General features: G+C 43.0%; 1 protein-coding gene across 5 annotated transcripts in view; it reads right to left on the bottom strand.

Moving 5' to 3' along the window:
• Positions 1–20,056, bottom strand: part of PCGF5 (polycomb group ring finger 5) — a 103,121-nt gene extending 83,065 nt beyond the window's left edge. The window contains exons 1-4 of one of the 5 annotated variants that reach the window (XM_067552826.1): positions 19,238–20,056; positions 19,029–19,107; positions 16,271–16,305; positions 10,171–10,286 (exon numbers count right to left, since the gene is read on the bottom strand). The gene's annotated coding sequence lies outside the window, so the exon portion shown is untranslated. Of the gene's footprint in view, positions 1–10,170; positions 12,019–14,692; positions 14,888–16,270; positions 16,306–19,028; positions 19,108–19,237 lie in introns of those variants that run through there. The other 4 variants (XM_067552824.1, XM_067552828.1, XM_067552827.1 and 1 more) reach the window with 4 other exon arrangements.
• Between the last annotated feature and the right edge of the window lie 1,077 nt (positions 20,057–21,133).

Raw genomic sequence — 21,133 nt, 5'->3', positions numbered from 1 at the left:
GGTGACTCATTTTACTATTAGCATGTGGGCAGAGATAAGGAAAGAATGAGATTTTCACACAAATTTCCAATATTGTTATGGCATGACATCTCTTCGTGTGCACATGAAGAATGTTTGACAGCTTATATGTCTGCAGATCCCAAGTCAACAAAAATAATAGAAGCCACCATGATCTGTATTCCCAGAACAACCTTGTCAGTAGCTTGCAATTCTGTTATAAGAATTCACCTCAAAAATAGTTTCAGTTTCACTATAGAGAAATGCCACATTATCTTTCAGATCTCATTTCTTTTTTTTTTTTTTTTTTAAACTCCCCAAGTTTTTGTTAGAAAGGTGAAAATGGTAGAAATGAAGGAACATAGTTTAATTAGAATTTCCAAAAGTCTTTGATACAAGAAAATAGCTAGTACAACTAGAAAAAATATGTTTAAAGCAATGCAATTTTCCATGCATTATAAAATGTACACAGCTTTATATATGCATGTTTTATACAGTAAGATGAACAAAACCCAACACCTATTATAATAGGGGGCCTGCTCAGGTGAATATAAACATCTGTTTGAAACAGGACCAAATTCTACTTACTTCACGTGTGCCATTCACTGACTTTACCGAGACACCCTGCTTGAGTACATAGGATGGGAAGGGACCTCCTGAGTCATCGAATCCAACCCCCCGCTATTTCAGGCAACCCCGTTATATAACCCATTCATAAATTTAATCAAGCACCATCTTTATGTCCAGTTTATACCCATTTGTTTTTGTGACAATATTGTCTGTTAGAAGAGATATTTAAACTACCTCCCGGGTGTTTACCTCCTGATGTATTTATGAAGAGCAATCATGTCCCCTCAGCCTTCATTTTCCTAGGCTAAACAAGCCATGCTCTTTTAGTCCCTTCTCATAAGACAGGTTGTCCATTTCCCTGTTTATCCTAGTAACTTTCTCTGCCTCTGTTCCAGTTTGCATTCATTTTTCTTGAACCTGGATGACCAAAATTGTACACAGTATTCCAGATGAGGTTATACCAGTGTCTTGTACAATGGGATTAATACGTCTCTAGCTCTTCTGGAAATATCTTGCCTCATACATCCTTGGATCACATTTGCCTTTTTCACAGCTGCATCACATTTGTGGCTTATAGTCCTCCTGTGATCAACTAATACACCCTGAACTTTATCCTTTTCTGTCACTGCCAATGGATGGAGACCTCTTCTAAAAGCAGAAATTCTTGTTATTGGTTCCTAAATGCATGATCTTACACTTTGTATTATTTATTTTCATCCCATTTCTATTATTCCAAATCTCAAAGCAAGCAGGATTTGCAGGATAACAAACTTGTAACTTTTTGAATGCTAGTTTACTATTCCCTCCTTAAATATTAATGGGAGATAGAGCGGAATACATGAACTGTATCTCATATGATTAGGGTGGCTTTTCAGAACAAACCTTTTTGGGATAAAATAGACATAAATGTTACAGATTTGTTGTACTGGCTTGAAATGAAAAAAAGGGACAGACAACTTTTACTATACATTTAGCATATACAAAAACGCTTCAGCCATCTCACTCTTTAGTGTTACTGGAGAAGCCACCTGTAGAGGTCACATTCAGAGTCATGCGGTAGCATCATGAGATACCCAGAGATATAATGTGTCCCAAAGACCAGATAATTGCTAACCTGGGATTTTCATCATGATGGCTACAGCTTTTGCACAAAGCACATTTTTAAATAAAACCCAAGCAAGATATAATTGCTTTGCTTGAAGCAAACCCAAGTTATTAATAGTAAAAGTGTAAACCCCAGAGCCTTTGCTCAACATGTTAAACTTTCATTCTTTTCTATTGATGGGTAACAGAAAATTAGAGATCAAGAAAATTACTTATTCACTCTGCCCTGGGACCTTGTGTATAAATCCTGCACGAGAACTGAAGGGGATAAGGAGCAGGTCTGGCCAGTTGTTCCTGCAGAGCATGCACCAGTTGAAGGTGGAGCTTAAAAGGAAGCCAGACAGCTCAGAAATGGCCTGAGAAAGCAGGCAGGAAAAAGGACCTGCTTTGGGAACTCCTGAAAAAGGATGCTGCAGAAATCGTCCCTGGTGGAGGAAGAGCCTGCCTACTGAACCCAGAAGGGCTGCAGGTATAATTGGTACCTTTTCTCTTATGACTTTGTGACAGACCAGAAGCACTTGAAGTGGGTGATAGAAAGTGGCCCAAGGACACAGCCTTAAGGCACTCCTGGGTGCTGGAGATTTGATAACCCTCATGGGCCCTGGGCTGGAGCTTGGTGGAGTGGGAAGGCCTGGACTCCACTGCCAACCTCCTACCTCACTGAGAAGGGCACAAAAACCCTCACCTTCTAGACTCATCCCTGGAGGGAAGGATGGAAATGATTAATAACTTCTGCCATCCCTGGCTGGGATTGGACACTTGGAGGGAGGGACATCTCTCTTGAAACTCTGTCACACTGTAGTGAGAGAAGACTGAGTGGTAACTTGACTGGAGGGTTGAGTCAACCCCCAATAAAAGACAAACACCAGGTGTGAAGGTGGTCTAAGGGAAAGAGTAGACATGCGGCGGTCAGAGGCCTAGCCCCCTAATCACTAGGCAATTCCACCTCCAAACACCACCCCATCACAGGCTTCATCATCTTCTCTATAACTATGGTGGTTGTTAGTAATAGATCATTTCAGTTTGTAAATGGATATTAGAAAAAAGTATCCACTATCAAGTTACAACATCATCATACCCTCTTAATCACAAGATATGTCAACATTCTTGAATGGGCATAAACCTCTAATACTAAATCACGATGCACATCCAATACTTTATCTGTTGAGAATATTTCTCCAACTTGGGTATTTCTAACCCATATATCCCCACAGCATGAGTCATTATTAGAAAGCATTAAGAGAATGTCCACAAGTGGCTGTTATCGTCTTATCCCCCTTCCACAGCGGATATTTTGGTTTTTTTGCAATTTAATTTTTTTTTTTTTTTTTTTTTTTAAAGCTGATGCACTGTATTCTCTTAAAAACTCCAACAGACATATCAGACACTTCTCAATAATGCAACTGATTAGATTAAAATAGCTAAGAATTTCTGTAGAATTTCTTCACTTATATTATACATTGCCTTCTCTAATATAAGCAACATGTATATTAAAACAATAATAATAAAACAAAACCTGCCTCCCAAAGAACAACCTCCCCCAACAAAAATACCCTATAACCAAAACAATCCATGGTCCCCTGACACTATCCCTTGTGCAGAGTGCCTTCTTAGCTGATGTAAAGCTAATGTAAAGGCTCTACATCCAATTCAGGGATGGATCAGGATGTGTTGAAGATGTGGCTGTGGAACATTGCAGGATAGCTACTCTCTGTCTGGTAGCCATTGATGGTCATGGGAAGCAGAGCATCATTTATAGAAGCCCTGAGGCTGCTCTGCATTAGGGGCCAGGCAGTTTCCTGCACAGCCCTAGAATGCAGGGAGTGCAAAGGTGGCTTAAAATATGATTAATGAGAATCAGGCCCAATGATTTACTGTAGAATAAAATGTGATCATGAAACATTAAAATTCCGAGGCTGCTAAAAAAAGAAAAGGAGGGGACTTTATTTCCTTTCAGAAACTACCTTCCAAGAACTCAGACACACCTGATAATTTCAATTATACTGAGAGTACATATTTGCACCACCTTTAGAAAACTGTCATACACTCCCACAAGACATTTATTTTTCCTAGATCTTGGATCTGGCACTTTAAATTCAAATACATGCTAGGAATTCACTGAAGCATGACATTCTTTAAAAAAAAATATTTAAAACTAACTTTCCAGAAGAATTCTTTGAGGTTTTCTTTTTAAAATGTTTTCTAACATACTTGCCTTATTTTTGTCAAATATTATTAATTGATTCAACAAATATTGTAAAACACCATTCCTTTTTTACATGCGTTTTATAGAATGAAAAATCATTTGGGACAGATTTAATCTCCTAATCACAATATACAGTACAAATTGGAAGCAACAATTTTACGTCCAGCCAAAGTGTCAGATAAGTATCATATGCAACAACAACAAAACACACACACACAAAAAAACCTACCTATTTAGTAATCTGAAAGTCATATTGAAACTAATAGCTTATATGAACAAAGTAGCTACTGATTCAGATACGGACAATCTTTTGCTTCCAACTCATTGGATATTATTTGTTCAACTCATAAAGAGGAAAGATCATTTAAAACTAAACACACACATATTTAAGGTAACTGTTTTGTTTTGATAAGTCTTTTTTAAAAAAAAAATTGGATAGCCCACAGTAGATATACCAGTCTTGAAACTTTGGGCTCTATTGTCCAACAGCACAACACAGCTTTTTCTATACACAGGTATTTGTGCTTCACTTTTCTTGGATTAACATAATCAGGAGTCTACAGAATTATAGGTAAATTAATGCAAAATACTGTGTGTCAAGGTTGCACATAATTAAGCACTCAGTAAGGCTGAACGCAGAGTCTTTATTCTGTCCCTTTGAACATATGCGGTGCCATATAGTTTCTGGGCCTATCCTTGCTACTCCCAAAAAGGTCACAGGGATTATTGCTGAGCAATTTAAATTCCTGTCCCCACAATCAGGGGCTGACCATACTGTCTTTTAAACATTTTGAGCAGCTGCTGAAATAAGAGTGACATTTGAGGCTTTGACTATAATGATAGTGCATCTAGCATATCTAACTCTCTTTAGATCACCATGCTATAGTAGATTAGGCTCCTATTTAATCTTAACTATCAGTTTTCATCTCATAATGATGTCTGCTCTTCTATTATATATATTATCACAAAAGTTCCACTATACTATTCCAGGTCCCTTGATGTACATATTACTCCTAGGTGAACTGCTCTATCATCATGGTATTTAATTTAATTTATATACTGGGAAAACAAGGTTACTTACCAGTAACTGATGTTCTTCGAGATGTGTTGCTCATGTCCATTCCACTATAGGTGTGTGCACGCCTCTGTGCACGGCTACTGGAACATTTTTCCCCTTAGCAGATGCTGTAGGGCTGGCTCCGGTGCCGGCGCCCCCTGGAGCCCTGTGCACATGCCGTGGTATATGAGGTGCTGCCGGCTCTACGTCCTCTCAAGTCCCTTCTTTCCGCCAACTCCGGCGGCGGGGACGGGGCATGGGTTGTGGAACGGATATAAGCAACACATCTCGAAGAACATCAGTTACTGGTAAGTAACCTTGTTTTCTTCTTCTAGTGCTTGTTCATGTCCATTCCACTATAGGTGACTAACAAGCACTACCTTGGAGGTGGGCCTGAGTTAGCGGTGAGCTGCCTGCAACCCAGCTCTGCTGAAGCCCGCATCTTCCCGTGCCCATTGGACAGAGGTATGGTAGGACGTGAAGGTATGTACCGCCTGCCTGGCAGCTACTCTGCAGATGGCCTGCCTTGGCACTTCCGCTAGGAAGGCTGTAGATGGAGCTTGAGCTCTGTTGAGTGAGCTGTGGGGGCGTCCGGAAGTGGCACTTTCACCTGCTCGTAGCCGAACGCAGTGCAGGAAGTTATTCACAAGGAAAATGCGCCAGGCAGAGACCAGTGAACCTTTCATTTGGTCAACGGTTGCGACAAAGAGCTGAATCGCTCTCCAGAACGGCTCGTATATCTCATGTGGAAGCCAGGGCCACTCTCACGGTTTTAACAAGTGCCGCCTTCTCTTCTCCTCTGAGTAGTGTGGTTCGGGGGAAAAATAGGGAGAATAGATGTTGGTCACAATGAAACTGGGAAACCACCTTGGGCAGGGAGGTCTGGTGCAGTCTCAACTGAACCTGGAAGAGAGCCCGGCTGCCCTGCCTACCCCTGTGGTTGGCGGCAACCACCACCAGGGACTTGGGGCGGGGTGGTGAACAGTATTCAAACCCTTTGGCTGAGGTGTAATACTCTTCTTGGCTCATGTAGGCATCGGGCTACGGAGGAGGGGGCTTGCCACAAGACCCTCACTATGTTGAGCGCCCCTTTGTAGATCAGGAGGGCTACCACACTGTGGAGCCCACCAGTAGCACATTAAAGATTGTCTGACGCCCCTTTTGCCCCTTCGCCTCCAGCCCCAAGATGGAGGTCATCTCTCGAGCAGTTCCCAGTGTGCCCTAGAATCAACCAGGGCTCAGAAGTATGCTTCATCTGGTGGGGGGGGGAAGGGGGGAAGGGAGGAGGAAGGGCTCTGCAGGCCGCAGAACCTCTTCCCGCCGACAGGCGGTCCCCACAGGAGTCCCTGCCCGTGGGGCCGAGTTGTCGTCCAAGGGCGAATGGTGGCCCTTTCCCTGTACCTGAGGCACCGACTGCATCCCCGAGGGGTTGATGGACAGTTTCTCCCCCCCACCCCTGGGAAACCCCTTAGGCCTCCATACAGCCATTGGGGTGACCATTGCCTCTGAGGCCATCCGCCTGGAGCTCTGGCATCTTTCATTGGTTTGGTTCCCCCAGGTACTACACCCCCAAAGGGACACCGAGACACCGTCAAAAGACCACGGCTGGGGCTGCCCCAAAGGTTCTCCCTGTGCAGTACCGTCGCTCCAGAGAGCGTCCCCTCTACGTTGACGATCTTGACTACCATGTTCGTCGTGGGTGCTGCAGCTGGAGCAGGCATATGGACTACTCTCCGGCGAGCTGGACTGACCCGAGCGTCATCCCAGTACCAAGGACTTTTGCGCTGTGCATGCATCTCGGCGCTGAGTCAAACTCCGGCAGCCAGGCTCTGTCTGGCCTCAGTGCAGGGAGAACTCCTCAGTGCTGAGTCTGTCTCCGGCCACCGAGTTTGGCACAGCCTCGGTGTGGGGGCGAATCCTCAGTGCCGAGGCTGTCTCCCACATCTGGGTCTGCCTCAGTGCCGGGGCGAGGGGCGAACTCCTCGGTGCTGAGTCTCTCCGGCGTCCAGGTTTGCCTCGGTGCAGGGGGCAATCTCCTCAGTGCCGAGTTCGTCTCTGGCATCCGGTTTCAGCGCTGCCTCGGTGCAGGGGGGCGAACTCCTCGGTGCCGAGTCTGTCTCTGGCAAGCAGGTTTGGCTCACCCGGCGAATTCCTCGGTACCGAGACTGTCTCCGGTGACCAGGATCAGCACCATGTCCTTGTGGGCGAACTCTTCGTTACCAGAGTAGTGGGATGGATCTCACCCGGTGCTGGGGGGTTGAGACTGGTGTCAGGCGGGCAACTTCGCTCTCTGCCTCGATGCAGGTCAGTCCGGCAACCGCAACCTGGGATAACTTCTAGGGGAGCATTCCTGCTCTACCCTAGGAAACCGGTCTGCAGGAGATCTTCTTCCCCATACCAGGGATCTCCTGAGCCATTCAGGAGGTCCCAACGCAGGCTTTCCCCGTAACGCCAGCCCCTTCTCTCTCGTGGAGGTATGAGCGGTGGTGGCATATGCAAGGCCAACAAGGCTTTTGCTGCCCGACGGCCACCGAAGTCGACGGTGCCGGTAGGTGCTGAGGGGCTCCCCACACTACCCTGAGTCAAGAGAGGCTCCCTGGCTGGAGACGCTGGCTTAGGCAGCGGGTCTCCATGATCCAACCTTCGTACGGATCGGTGCTCCACTCTGCCTGCTTCGACGGTGCAGGGGAGTATCCACGCTATGAGTGCTGATTCTGTCTATTTGCGGTGCCAAATCGGGTCGGTGCCGACAGTGCCCTCTGCACCGATGGCACACTGGGCACCGCAGCAGAGTGGGTTGGCTTGTAACCGGCTCGGGGGCTCCATGAGCCAGGCTTTCAGGTGGATTTTCTGGAGGTCTGAAAGCCTTATTGATCAGTTCTTCTCCTTACGAAGGGCTTCCCCACCACACTCCAGGCAGTGGGGGTCACTTAGTGGGACAGCCTTCCCGCTGGAAGCGCACAGCTTGAAGTCATGACACCAGAGCATACCTGCTCCCGGTAAAGTCTCAGCTAGACTATCTCAAAGTCTTTAACTACCACTACAACAGTTATTAAGCTAACTAACTAACTAAACACCAAAAAATAATTGTTTAGAGTTCAAAACACGGGGAATTAAGCTCTTGCAACGCAAGCGCAGGCATTTCCAGTAACCATCACGGGCGGAAAGAAGGAACTGAGGGGGCGTAGGGCCGGGAGCGCCTCATATTCCGCAGCATGTGCGCAGAACTCCAGGGGACGCTGGAGCCGGCCCTATGGGGTCTGTTAAGGAGAAAAAAGTTCCGGTAGCCGTGCACGGAGGCGTGCTCACACCTATAGTGGAATGGACATGAGCAAGCATTCGAAGAAGAACACAACAATTAATCTTAAAATTGTCGCCATACTCTTTCAGCTATCGATGTTGTGAATGCCTAAAAAGTGTCAAGGCATATTTAGAAATTTCTTAAAACTTAATACGAGAAAACAGTGTCTGTGGAATATAAACACCAGCTAAAATCACTCACCTCTTAATTCTGCCTTTTCTCTCCATCTCCTTTCATAATGCTTTTTCCCAGAATTTGCAATTTAGCAATTCAGCTGGAGTCTAGTCTAACATTTGAATGAAAGTCTGTTGTATGGAAATCGCCATTATATTGCTTTAGGAATATTGCAAGGTTACATCGCCACCTCATTTCTCCTGACGTATAGATCTTTATTCAAACCTTTATGTCATCTTGTTTAGACTATTGTTGCAGAGCTCTTTTATGTTGTTTTGCCCTGCATGCCATTAACAGACTCCAGATGGTACAAAGTGCTGCAGCTAGGATTCTGCTTGGAATCTAACAGTAAGAGCATAACTCAAGTTTGGATCAGTAGACACTACATAAGTGTTCTTATTTAAGTGCATAGGTGAATGGACCTAGATAATCTGCAGTATGTAAGGAGGCCATGCAATGTTACACTACCAAGACTTTTTATTAGAAAAATTTAAAAAAGAAAAGAAAGTGGACATCTGAAACCATCAAAGGAAGCTTTGTCTCCAATCTAGATCTAACATCCTCAACCTCCAAACAGTGCTGAAATATAATCAAGCAGTTTCCAAAGGGGGTGACTGACTCAAGGCAGACAACTTGAAATGTAAAAGTATATTAAGTATTAGTGTGAGACTTTAAAGGGTCAAGTTATGGAAACAACTGCTAGTTACAAAAATGAAAATGTTGTTTTTCTAATTATAGCATTACTAAATCCCTTTGAGTCTAAACTTTCCTTGGTATGTCTTACATGCTTATGACAAAATCTGATTTAATTGGTAATGCCCCCTTTTCAGATTGATTTCAGGTTCACAGGTGTAGAGCATGTAAATCTACGTATTTTCTTTTCACAACCTTGCTATAACAAGGTAAACTTTGGTGCCTTAATTCAGTAGGAATTTTGTCAGTGATTTTAGTGGGACCATGGACCAGGAATTGGCCCAGGGACTCCTGTAGGTGAAACTGAGATAGGATCATCTAAATTAACACAGTATGTCAATATCTTCGGTCATAAGTGAATCAACTACCTTTTTTAACTACCTTTTGGCTTTACATGTAGGGGGGAGGGGTTAAGAGATATTATATATTCCCATCCCTATTCCCTTGTATAATTTTAAACAATACTTAAAATTCAACAGATCCTAAATAATCCTATTTGATTATGCATATTGCTTTTTAGCTTTCTACTTAGTTGCTTAAATCTTCACTTAAGAACAGATGCAATAATTTTAAAATGCCTTCTGTTTATTATCATTTAATAATAACAATATTTATTTTATTTATAGCAATTTTTTAACAGATCAGTATTGTGGAGGGTACATACTGCAATATGTTTTGATATTTGAAAGGCAATATGTCTCATAATATTTGCATAACTTTTCCTGTAACTACTGAAAAAATAGTCAATATTTCTAACAATGTTATTTCAAAACCTAGTGCCAGAAGGTACTGGCCTGTCATTACTATATATGAGGAATCAAGACCCTATATAACCTGTATCTTCAAACTTGAAGAGAAACAGGCCCCATGTGCAGTAGAGGTGATACTGTATTAATTAGAATCATATTTAAATATCATCCTTCCAGTAAGAATGGTTTCAACACTCTTTGCCTGGCCAATGTAGACCCAGCAGAAGAGTTTTACAAATTGCGTTCTATATTAGGTCAGGTTTCTTTTCCAGAGTAGACACTGTCCTAAAGTCCAACAAAAATATTTGTAGTTTCATACCAGCACTTGTATTCTAGATTCTGCTCCGCGATACTCCCTTGTTTTCTTTGTGATATACTCAAGTTCCTTCTGATTCTTAATTTATCTTCTAGCTGGAGTTTTCACCAGTTCTTCATCTTTGTAAACATGCAAAAGAAAAGGACAAATGATTAATGAAAACTAAAACCTTGCATATAAAAGCTTGAAAATAACTCTATAAAAAGAAATACCAAATTAATGGATTCATAAGCTGCTTACTCATCACAATATAATTCTCTACAGTCTATTTACTCCCATTCTTAATTAACTGAGTGAAGTTCAGTACCCCATAAAACAAGAATGGTGGCTATCCATCCAGAAGATAGGGTCCCATTCATTGTTCAGGCATTTGGAACAAGTTCGCCTCCATATCTGGTATAGACCCAGGGATCAATGTGTGCATACTTGGTGGAGTTCCTAGGGAGCATAACTGCAGTGGTGGCAAAGTGAGTGGCAAAGCAGGAGCATCAGGGCTTCCAGCCAATACTTCACATAAGCCCCACTGCACACATAAGCATGGTTGGAGGGAAAAGTTTCTCCAATCTAGCAGCAGCAGCAAAAACACAATAGCAGCAGTGGGGCCATGTGACACCTCTGATTATTGGGCTAAACTGTCACCACCATTATCTCTAACAGTTTGTCCTCTCACTAACCCAAGGATAGAACCAATAATTGCAGAAGACACGACACAAAAGAGGTGTGATCGTCTCTGAACTACAAAGTCCTCCCACAGCAAGACACTCAGGAAACAGTGCCTATTAATACGTTACTCAGTGATACCTAAGAAATGTCTTTGTATTGGTAGAAAAGCACAGGCATCAGTATTAAAGACCCAATTCCATATTTTAAGTAATGTTTGGATGAATAGGGTGGGCCTTACTCACTCTAGTGAGCTGAGCAATCTTGCTTGTTGAGATATTTTTAAAAAGCGTTTCTAAAATTTTTAATCTGAAGTATCTTGGATTTGTTTCTATTATCCCACTCTCCCACAAGTATCTTCTTGCCCCTCATGCATGAACACCCTCCACAAACAAATTCATAAAACCACTGCTATGTCCTCCCTCAAGTACCATATGCTTCTGCTGTGACGTTTATGGAACACAGATGGCTGATAACGGCTAGAAAGGTGGAGAACTTTGGTACCTACAAATTACACACCCAGTTAATCTATGAAAAATATGATGGTATTACTGTTGCCTCTCCTAATGCCATTTTGTCTATCACATTCATTTATTTAGACTGAAAGGTCTTTGGGACAAGGACTGCCTCTCTTCCTATATATTTGTAAAGCACCAAGCTCAGGTTGGAGCCTCTAACACTATTGTAATATAAATAAAAATTACAAGCAAAAACAGTTAAAAGAATTCAATCCCCTTTGTATGTACGCATGATACAGCCTTTAATGACATCACCATATAATATTTTTTCTCCATGGCACCTACCCATTCAGTTAATGGTTGGTTATTCAATATTTTTGGGCTCATCATTCAATCTGTGGCCTCAGGCCTTACTTACAACACACAATCCAAACCATGCACTGAATACAAATATTAACTTTCTCATGACCATTTTATGGTGCTGATTGCTATAACATCTCAGGGCTTCAAACATTCATGAATTCATCTTCAGAACATGCTGTGAGATTAGGTGATATTATTATCCCCATTTTACAGCTAGGGGAACTGAGGCATAGACAGTTTAAATGTAAAATTGTCATGTCCTCCAGTTTTGAATATCTACTTGAGTCACCCAGGGTCCAATTTTTTTAGGGTAGTTGGCACTTTATAGCACTTTTTATGTTCAAAGCACAACTCCATTGGGCTTAAGTGGCATCTGTGAGCATGGGCGTAGTTTGGGGAAGGGCACAGAGCCTCCCCAAATTGCAAGACTCGGGTAGGCACCGGAATTTGCCTCTCCTCACGCGGCCTCACTGGCCTGACTGGAGCTACTCCACAGATATGTGAGTGCTCATTACTTTTACAAACCTGGCTACAAGTGTCTCACGTTGGGCACCCAGGAAATAGGAATATGCAGTTGGTGGCCAACTCAACATTTTGCTTTACGTGACTTGCCCACCATCCCTTAGTAATTCTGTGGCAGATGCAGGAACAGAATTCAGTCCTCCAGGGTGTCATTCAACTACCTTAACCAGGAGACCATCCTCTGTCTTCCTGTAATCCCCTACCTCAGTAACTACCCATATTCTAGCTTCTTCAACAAACAAGGCGGGGAAAGGAAGGCATCCTACAGACAAATTTCCTTCACTACACAATGCTGATTCACTGCCATGATACAGTTCATCCATCCTGTGCACCCTGAACAAGGCAGGGGTCCTGTGGAAAAAATATCATGGAATCATGTAATTAATGGCTATATCATAATGCATACGCACAAAAAGGCTGAATTAAGGTTTCATAGGCAACCTTAACTCTGAAATTTGGAGTGCTTCACTTTACAACCTTAATGTTTTTTTAACTTATTATTTAATTTGTATCATTTCCTAATTTTTTTTTATTTTATTTTTTTAAGAATTGCTGTATTATCAGCTTCTTATCACATGGAATCATACTGACCCCCTCAGCTTGGTTATCATCAGGGGAAGGAGCTTTAAATCCACAACACAGACCTCTAGGACATGATATTATGGGGTAACTGGTAGAGAATAACAGTTCACAATTGCACTGAGGCGGGGGGCACAGAAGGGGGTACAGTTACAAACTTTGCCATTGGGTTTACAGCTATTTGATGATAGCTGAGGAATATAAACACTCAGGAATCCTGAGGTCAATTTGAGGTTCTGGAGAAGCATGTGTTCTAGTGGTTATAGATCATTGTGCCTGTGTGTCCCATGCCTCTGTCTCCCTCTGCTCCTATCTAGTGACTTTCTAGTCCTAAAAACTGACCCAAGGATAGCAATTATTTAAAGATATAAAAATGTAATATGTATCACTATTTTGTAAATTCACATATTTCCTATCCACCAGAATGGTACCAATAAAAAAAATCATCCTTATAAATATAATATGAAGATAATTTGCCTCTTTACGATATAGTAATCACAGTACTATAGCTCTTTTTCATCGTCAACATATCCCAAATCACTTCCCAAAGTAATGGAGTTAAAAAATGGCAATGCAGTGACTGTAGACATGCAATTTGCTAAAGTGTTGGCTTTCTCCACTAGAAACTAAGTCTATAGATGAACCAATTTCCAGTCTGAGTAGCAGCACAGGATATTTTGTGCATAGAAACACATTTTGGTTTAAAAAACAAAAACTCACATTTTAATTTTCTTAGGGTTTAATTTTGTCCTCAGTGACTCTTGTGCACTTGCCCTTGTAGTTGTTGGAGTTTCACAAGAATCACCAAGGGCAAAATTTAGGCTTACTTGTTTTCCTTTTTCATTCTTGTTATTGACTATGTGTTTAATGCTATTTGTCTTGTATAATGCTCTGGTGCTTGGGGAGAACACTCTGTTATCCCTGCAGTAAAGTGTCGTGTTTTTGTTTTGTTTTGTTTTGTGAAGACTTGGACAAAATTCTAAAATTATAGAATCATTTTTAAACATTGATATTGCAGCAGCACCTAAACGCCAAACTGAAATTTGTTAAAAAATGCCCTATAGGTGGCCAAAAATTTAAAAGAAAAACATATGGGTGAACGGATTGCTGCTGTGGACCATGGAGTATAAGTGAATTAGGAAATAACATCTTTACTATTGAGAATTCAATAATCTTTGAGAGCTGAACAGCTCCCAGTAACTTCCATGTACAATTTTTAATCCCCTCTGAGAAGGAATGCCTTTTCTCTTTGAGTCTTCTCACTAGTCTCTTTTGGGCAAATAAGATTATCATTGTACTTAAGGCAAAAAGGTCACAATATAGTGTTTCGAAAAAGGGACATTTCCATTCCTTTCTGTCCTTAAGATTCTTCCTTGAAAAGTTCTCCATGAAAAACAAATTGCTGAACAAATAACTAAGAAAACTGCTTGCAAGTGCAGTTCAATATGTCTTCCATTACTTCTTACAGTACACGGCACAGCACACAACTGGGTGCAGGAGAGGTCAGACTGGCTGAATGGGTGAAGGACAGAAAATTAAGGACATTTGAAGAGCAAAATTCTACAGTGAATTATACTTTGTAAAGTCCACTGGCATCAGTAAAGAGGCATAGGGTGACATGTCAGTCAGTACAAATGTGCCACTATCTATTTGTTGGAGAGAATGAAAGCCTCCATTCATGGGCGTGCACCCAGGCACACCCTAATGCAGGGGAGTGAAACCTCCGATATCTGGCCCGGGAACCTTTTTGATGTTGGCTGGTAGAGCTGCCGCCAAAAGAGCAGCCGGCGCGTGTGATTTCTTGGCAGAAATAGCTGCGTGATGTTGCGGGGGATGAGAGCACGCCAAAATCTGCCGCCGAAATCCTGTTCATCACAAGGTTTCTCGGTGGAGACTAGGACGCTGCGGGAAATTCAGATGTGGTGGAATTGAGTTTGACACACCTGATAAAGATCCTGGGTGCACACCCTAATGAAATGTGCTGCGCACGCCTATGTCTCCATTCCAGAATGATAGCACTGAAGAAATTTAAGAGGTTAGTTAGTTCAAATTCAATTAAACATTTTAAAACTAAGTGTTATGAACTTGCTAAGAGCTCCATTCAGTTAAAAAAAATTGTATAGCTTTTGTAGCTCTACACTAAGACCAAGGAAGCTCATTAAAAAAAATCTTTCACTTGACACCAAGCAGAGTAAAGTTACAGTACAACCATGGATCTGCAAACCTCATTCAAGGGCTCAGGGGCTAACATTTTTTTCCTCTCTCCTATTGTCATCATGTGTTTAAAATAATGCAGTTTGGTTGCGTTTGTAGTTCACATATCAACACAGCAAAAGCACTCCAAGTTACAAATACATTTAAGGTAATGACATAAAGGAAGAAAAGTATTTAGTCACAGAAGATTACAATATAAGAGGTAATGTCCTAACCCTAATGAAAAAAAGGGTTTGGGTAGATATTAGGAAAGTTCTTGGGGACTGGGTGGATTTGGCAATTAGTAATGGGAAATGAGCATTTCACCTTTAGATTACCAGATCAAATGTGAACATGGGTCAGTAGTGACTATAAATGGTTACCAGATGAGGGCTGTGCAGTGTTTTACATGTAGTAAGAGGTGATGGCAGCAACAGTTTAGTCTCTACTTGACTGGTGATAGATAATATATACCCTTCATATCACAAAACCATCACAACAGGTACCTTTATAGCCAGTTTTCATAGAGAGGACAGCAGGAGGACAAGAGATTGGAACACCACTCCACCCCATATGTACACTTAAAAGTTGTCTTGCCACATGATTGAAGCTGCTGCCTGTGCTAAACTTCTTCTGTTGATAATGTACTTCAGTATCAATGTCAAGCTGGCACTTTTCATGACCATTACAGTCATTGAAAAAATAATTAAGAAAAGAATACAATAGAGGACCAGACTATCGATGGAAATGGTCAAGCCAACAATAGCACAAAGATTCAGGAACAGGTTAGATAAGACATTAACAGGAATGATGGAGTGAATGGACAATGGTAGATTCTCTTATACAGTGGTCTTTTCTAGGCCTATGTTCTATGATATTTGGATTTATATTTGTGATTAGCAAAAGAAATTAAACCTATTTTAGATATAATTATTACTTTGCACAATATGTAGGAATTGGCAACAAGTATCGTCATTTAAGGAAATTGTGGACAAATGATCCACGGGCTAGTGTGTTCTGTGGAGAATTTTTATATAGATGTTAAAGGGAGTATTTCATTTCCCCAGTTTTGCCTCCAGTAGTGTTGCTTTCTATCTCAGTAGTCTGAACTTTGCTTTGGATCACTGCATGTGTCGAGCAAGGGTCTCTAAAGCAGGAACTGGGGTGAGGAAAGTGTCTCATTTTTTTCAATTGGGAGGCTAACTATTCATTTCCAGTTTTAGTTAGCTGGAAGAGATTTATATAAAGGTGCTGCTAGTATCAATCATTAATGGCATAGAGTCTGCAAAGCAGGTGATAACATACCTCATAAGCAAGATAATACTTACCTCATTTAATACTTCAGACATTATCCTCAACATTTCTTTAAAAAAAAAAGGGGGGGGGAGGGTTAGTTTAAGGTTTGGTATATCACTATGTGGACCCTACTGAAAACTACGCTGATCTATCCCTGATATAAGTCAACAAAAGCAACAAGATTCAAAGTTCATCTGACACCTCCCCTTTATCTGCTTTCTCACATCCCTTTACCCCCATCGTTCTTTGGGTTCTGCTATGTAAAATATAGCAATCTGCCTAACAATCCTAAAGTGGGTGCTGTGCTCTATCTACCTTAAACCCACCCAGCCATTCCACCTCACTTTATTCTGTGTATTTTACAGGCTGCAAAATGAAATTTACAATCTCCCACTTTTACTTTGAAGCCCATGAAGCACACAGAGCATAGAAGAAGAAAGCAGAGCAGAGAGTCTATTTACACTGCTAGTTTTCTTACTTAAGTTCAGTTTCACTTTTGTGCCAAATAGTACATAAATAGCATATGAGTTTTCTTTGACTTTGTTTGCTGATATTTAAAAGAAAATTAAATGTAAAAAACATTAATGCAGTGTTAATGTTGGTAATTTAAACATACCATACTAATTTTGTGTTAACTTGGCCATATTGCACACCTATTTCTGATTATTATTTTATTCATTTTAAAGTACCTCCTATTGTATAGTATTTCCCATATTGCTGAGCTAGCTAGCATTGCTATTCAGACTAACTTTTGTTAACTTCTGAGCTTATTGATTTTTGGATGTTAAAATGATCAAAATGAACACTGAATTAATCTAGTTTTTTTGCATCCAACAGCTACACTATCTGTTGCTATCAAATTGTTACTTATGAAGTGCCAATATGTTCACCTCAGTATGAACAAAGAAGGTATCATGCCCCCTCTCCTTAACAGTAATGTATGAAACACTAATAGCAAGCCTGCCAATGAACATTTTTGCTTTCCTGCCCTCTTCTGGAGAAGAACTGCAGGTATGGAGCTCAGCCCACTAGAGATAAAAGGATGTATGACCACTAGGAGAGAAAGTAAAGTGGGGGTTTAAATGGAGACTGTCAAATGGACACACACACACACACAATCTTGCCATAAATACTATGTTTTTGGATTGCAGGTGCCTGCATGTGCACCACACTTTCCCCTGCTATACTTGGCTGCTTCCTTCTTGAATGCAGGTTGGCACCACGGGGAAGGAGAGGAATTGTTTTTGTAAATTTTGTGTCACTGCTTCCATACAAAAAGACAGGAGACAGAAGTAAGTCAATGAAAAGTGGAAGGTATGCAAATGGGATTCCAGAAAGAAGCTGTAGATAGTCTCAGTGTAGTCAATGGCCATCAACTTCAAAGGGAGCAGGATCAGACTGTAGTTTGTTGTGTAAGGTGCAACTGTAGCACATTTATTGAACAAACTGGCTCAGCTTTCCCCCAAAATACAGAATGCTTGGAACACACTTTTATTTTGAGATTCTAGTCCAAAATAATCGACCTACAATCAAAATCCTTTAACAAACCCTTGTATTTGACAAAGAATGTCCTTGGCTTAGGTTTTACAGACATATAACTATACAATTAAATATTTTTCCTGTTCAAATCTGATTTAAAATAGCATACTGCTTCCTGGCCTGTACCCACATACCAATGATGAGATATTGGCAACCTTAATATCATTATTGTCAGACAGTAAGGCAGTCAAAGGGTTGGTTAGTTCATAAAAGCACAGATTACCATTCAACCAGATCTCTTCTGACTGTGCCAGGAAAATAACAGTTGAGTGTTGCAAGACTTTCACAGCTCATGAACTAGCCTCAGGAAACCTGGGCAGGTTGTGCAAAGTGCATCCTATCCCTCCCACCACCACTTCCCACTGTTTCAGAAACTGAACTGATCTTTCACTGTCAACAACAATGTAGTGTGTGTGTGTGTGTGTGTGTGTGTGTTCATGTACATGTGAGAGAGATGATTCACCAGCCTTTATTCCATAGAGCTGATGATTCATTCAGTCATCTCCAGATCATACTAACATACTAATATGCTCATTAATGAAGCAAAAAACAAAGTTCTTAAACTTTTTTTTGCTCAAATTTTTTTTTTAGAGTGAGAAATATGCAGAGTAAGCGGAAGGAAATGTGCAATGAGGAAATACAAAGGGCTATTTTTCATTTCCACCTCAACCTTTGGAAAACACACTCAACGCATGTGTAAAAAGAGCTCATCAGTTTTGCATGGGGGCTCAGACAAGTGTGTCTGCCAGTTCTACACTGGTTACATCCTTTGGGCATAACTAGTCCCTCTATCCCCAACTACCTGGGGAGAGAAATGCACAGGAGCAGCTCCCTATACCACAGAAGACTCCTTTCTCTTCTCCTTATGTAATACAAGCTAATCAAAACGGAAGCCAACCACGCTGCCATGGAGCATTAACTGGAGATAATTAGCCTAGGCACAGATGCTCTGGACCAGAACCTATTTCTAACTAGCCGCCCAGGCGCTTTGCTAGAAAAATCCTGGGTGGAAGCAGCACACGCAGCAGCCAAATGCAAATCTTGTTACCCAACAGTGAATGTGCCGCTGCTGCTGCTGCTGCCAGTCCCCATCAGGAAGCTACAAGCATCACAAACTGCAGCAGCTTCTTCCAAACACATTTCATGGTCTCTCTTCCCCACCCCCGCTCCAGCCAGAAATCTCAGCTCGTTCAGCCTCTGCCCGCACTGGAGCAGGCTCTCTAATTAAAGGGAAATAAAGGAGAAAGTTACGCTTTGGCTCTCTGCTCCAGTCCCTTGGAGCCCATGTCATCTCGCCGCTGCCAGCTGCCTACCTTGCTGCTGCTCGTCCCTGCAACATGATTCAACAGCAATGTCACGTTAAGCAACTTGTTACGACACCTGACCGCCCCCCCGCCCTTGCACCCCACGACATGTTCCCCAGCGCCCCGCTCGGGCGCGCGGGCAGGCGGGTCCCTTACCTTCCCTCAAGAGGCCCTGAGCGCAGGCAGGGAGCGTGGGGGGAGGGGGAGCGCGGGCGGGAGGCAGGCAGGCAGGCAGGTAGGTAACTGTAGGGCGCTACGGAGCTGGCTGGCGGGCGGGGGAGGCTGCAGGAGCCAACCAGGGGAGAGCCCGGTGGAGCGGAGTGCGAGGGAGCGGCGCGGGGGGCGGAGGAGTTTCCCAGGCTTGTTTACGCATTGCTGCCCTGTTCCGCGCGCACCCTGCACGCTCTGATTGGACACAAAGTGGGGCACAGCCTGTCGCCGCCCGCCCGGCCTGGCCTGACCAGCCAGTGTCTTTCCTCCCGGACCCGAGCCGCGCCGCCGCGCGCTGGCCCGGGCAGGAGCTGCGGCCCCGGCCCCGGGATCCACCGTCCGCTCTAGTCGCCCTGCTCTGCCCTGCCCCAGGAGCTGGTCTGCCCTCCCCGGCGCCACAGATGCTGACGCCCGCTGGGGTCCACATGAGCATGTGCACAGCGACTGCACACACAGGCCCAGCAGCGCAGGGAAGCCTCAGCGAGGCGGCTGCTGCCGCCCTTACCCGGCCCGTTGCCTGACTGAGACGCCCGCCGCCCCGCCCGGCAAGGGCAGCACGGGGCACGCTTCTCCGGGGGGCAGCGGAGCCGCTGTCTGAAGGCATTCAGGGGGTGGAGGAGCAGAGCGGGGAGACGGCTGAGCGAGCGGGGGGGACACACGAATAACCCGCAGGATTTAGCATTCTGAGCTGGATCCTGAGCGAGGACTATCTAGTGTGACAGTCTCAGACTCAGAGCCAGCCAGCCTGAAGCTCAGCCCCTTGGATTGCGTCCTCCCCACTCCCCAGAGCGTGCGCGTAGTGGCGCCCTTTCTAACACCGCAGCTGGAGCGTTTAGACAGACCATTTATGTTTAATGGCTTTATCTGTACCCCTCCTAGAATAAACCTCGTCATCTCTCACTCTACTTACTCCGTAAGGAAAACAACAGGTCGGGTCACGTCACTGCACGCGCAAGCTTTTACAAACGGATGAAAAAAGAAAGCTCTGCTACAAGTTCTTCTTACGCACATTACTGCTTCGGACAGTGGTAGCTTCAGCCTTTGGTTCGTTTTCCCATAAAATAATATCAATTGGGGATAGAGTGCAACCTAAAATAATGCTTTTTAGTGTTTTAGGGAACAGTTCGTGTAGAAAAATGCCACATCATTCTTCCTTCTCTCCCAGCAGAAGCCCATTACAGAACTTTAATACAGTGAGGTTAATTTATTATTTCTGTTGTGTGGATTGTGACTGGTCTTATCCCTGATTATTTCCAGTGTTAAAACCAATGAAATAATGAGATCTTAATAGTGTAAGGTTTTTTGTTAAGGCACCTCACTATGATTCCTTCCCCTTTGCTCCCTCCCATCTTTAGATGATGTTTTACAATTGCACTAAATACAGTTTCTCACTATTTCGCTACTGATGTTCTGCTTAGGGTGGAGATTTTCATAATGGAAATCCCAACTTGGTCTTTCATTGGGTGCATCTGGAGTTTTCCTGATTCACCTTTAGCGGAGTCAGTTTCTCAATCAAAGTTCTTGATTTTTACTAGACAAGTATTCATGTTCTTCCTCCTGATAACAAGCTTGAGTGCCCAGTTGTTGCACTACATCTTGCATGATGTTTAGCAGTGGTATCCTTGCTGGAACCATTTCGTGGCAGAGTGTAGAACAAAGATGTTGGATTCACAAACCCTGTGTCTTGGTCACTGGGTGATGGTGTAGGAGCTGTTAGCAGGGTAATCAGTTCTTTCAGTCTTCTGGAGCTTCTTTTGCAAGTGAGTAGTTACTGGGTCCTCACCGTGTGGCCTTGGGCATCAAAGACATGGGCCTTGATTGTAAGCAAGCAGAAAGTGTTTT

The sequence above is a fragment of the Emydura macquarii genome, unplaced genomic scaffold (assembly GCF_026122565.2).
Source record: "Emydura macquarii macquarii isolate MOO-44397 ecotype Brisbane River unplaced genomic scaffold, CSIRO-AGI_Emac_v2 contig_1390, whole genome shotgun sequence".
NCBI lineage: Eukaryota > Metazoa > Chordata > Testudines > Chelidae > Emydura > Emydura macquarii.
Note: the sequence above shows the minus strand (reverse complement) of the source record. Positions and strands in the feature narration are given on the sequence as shown.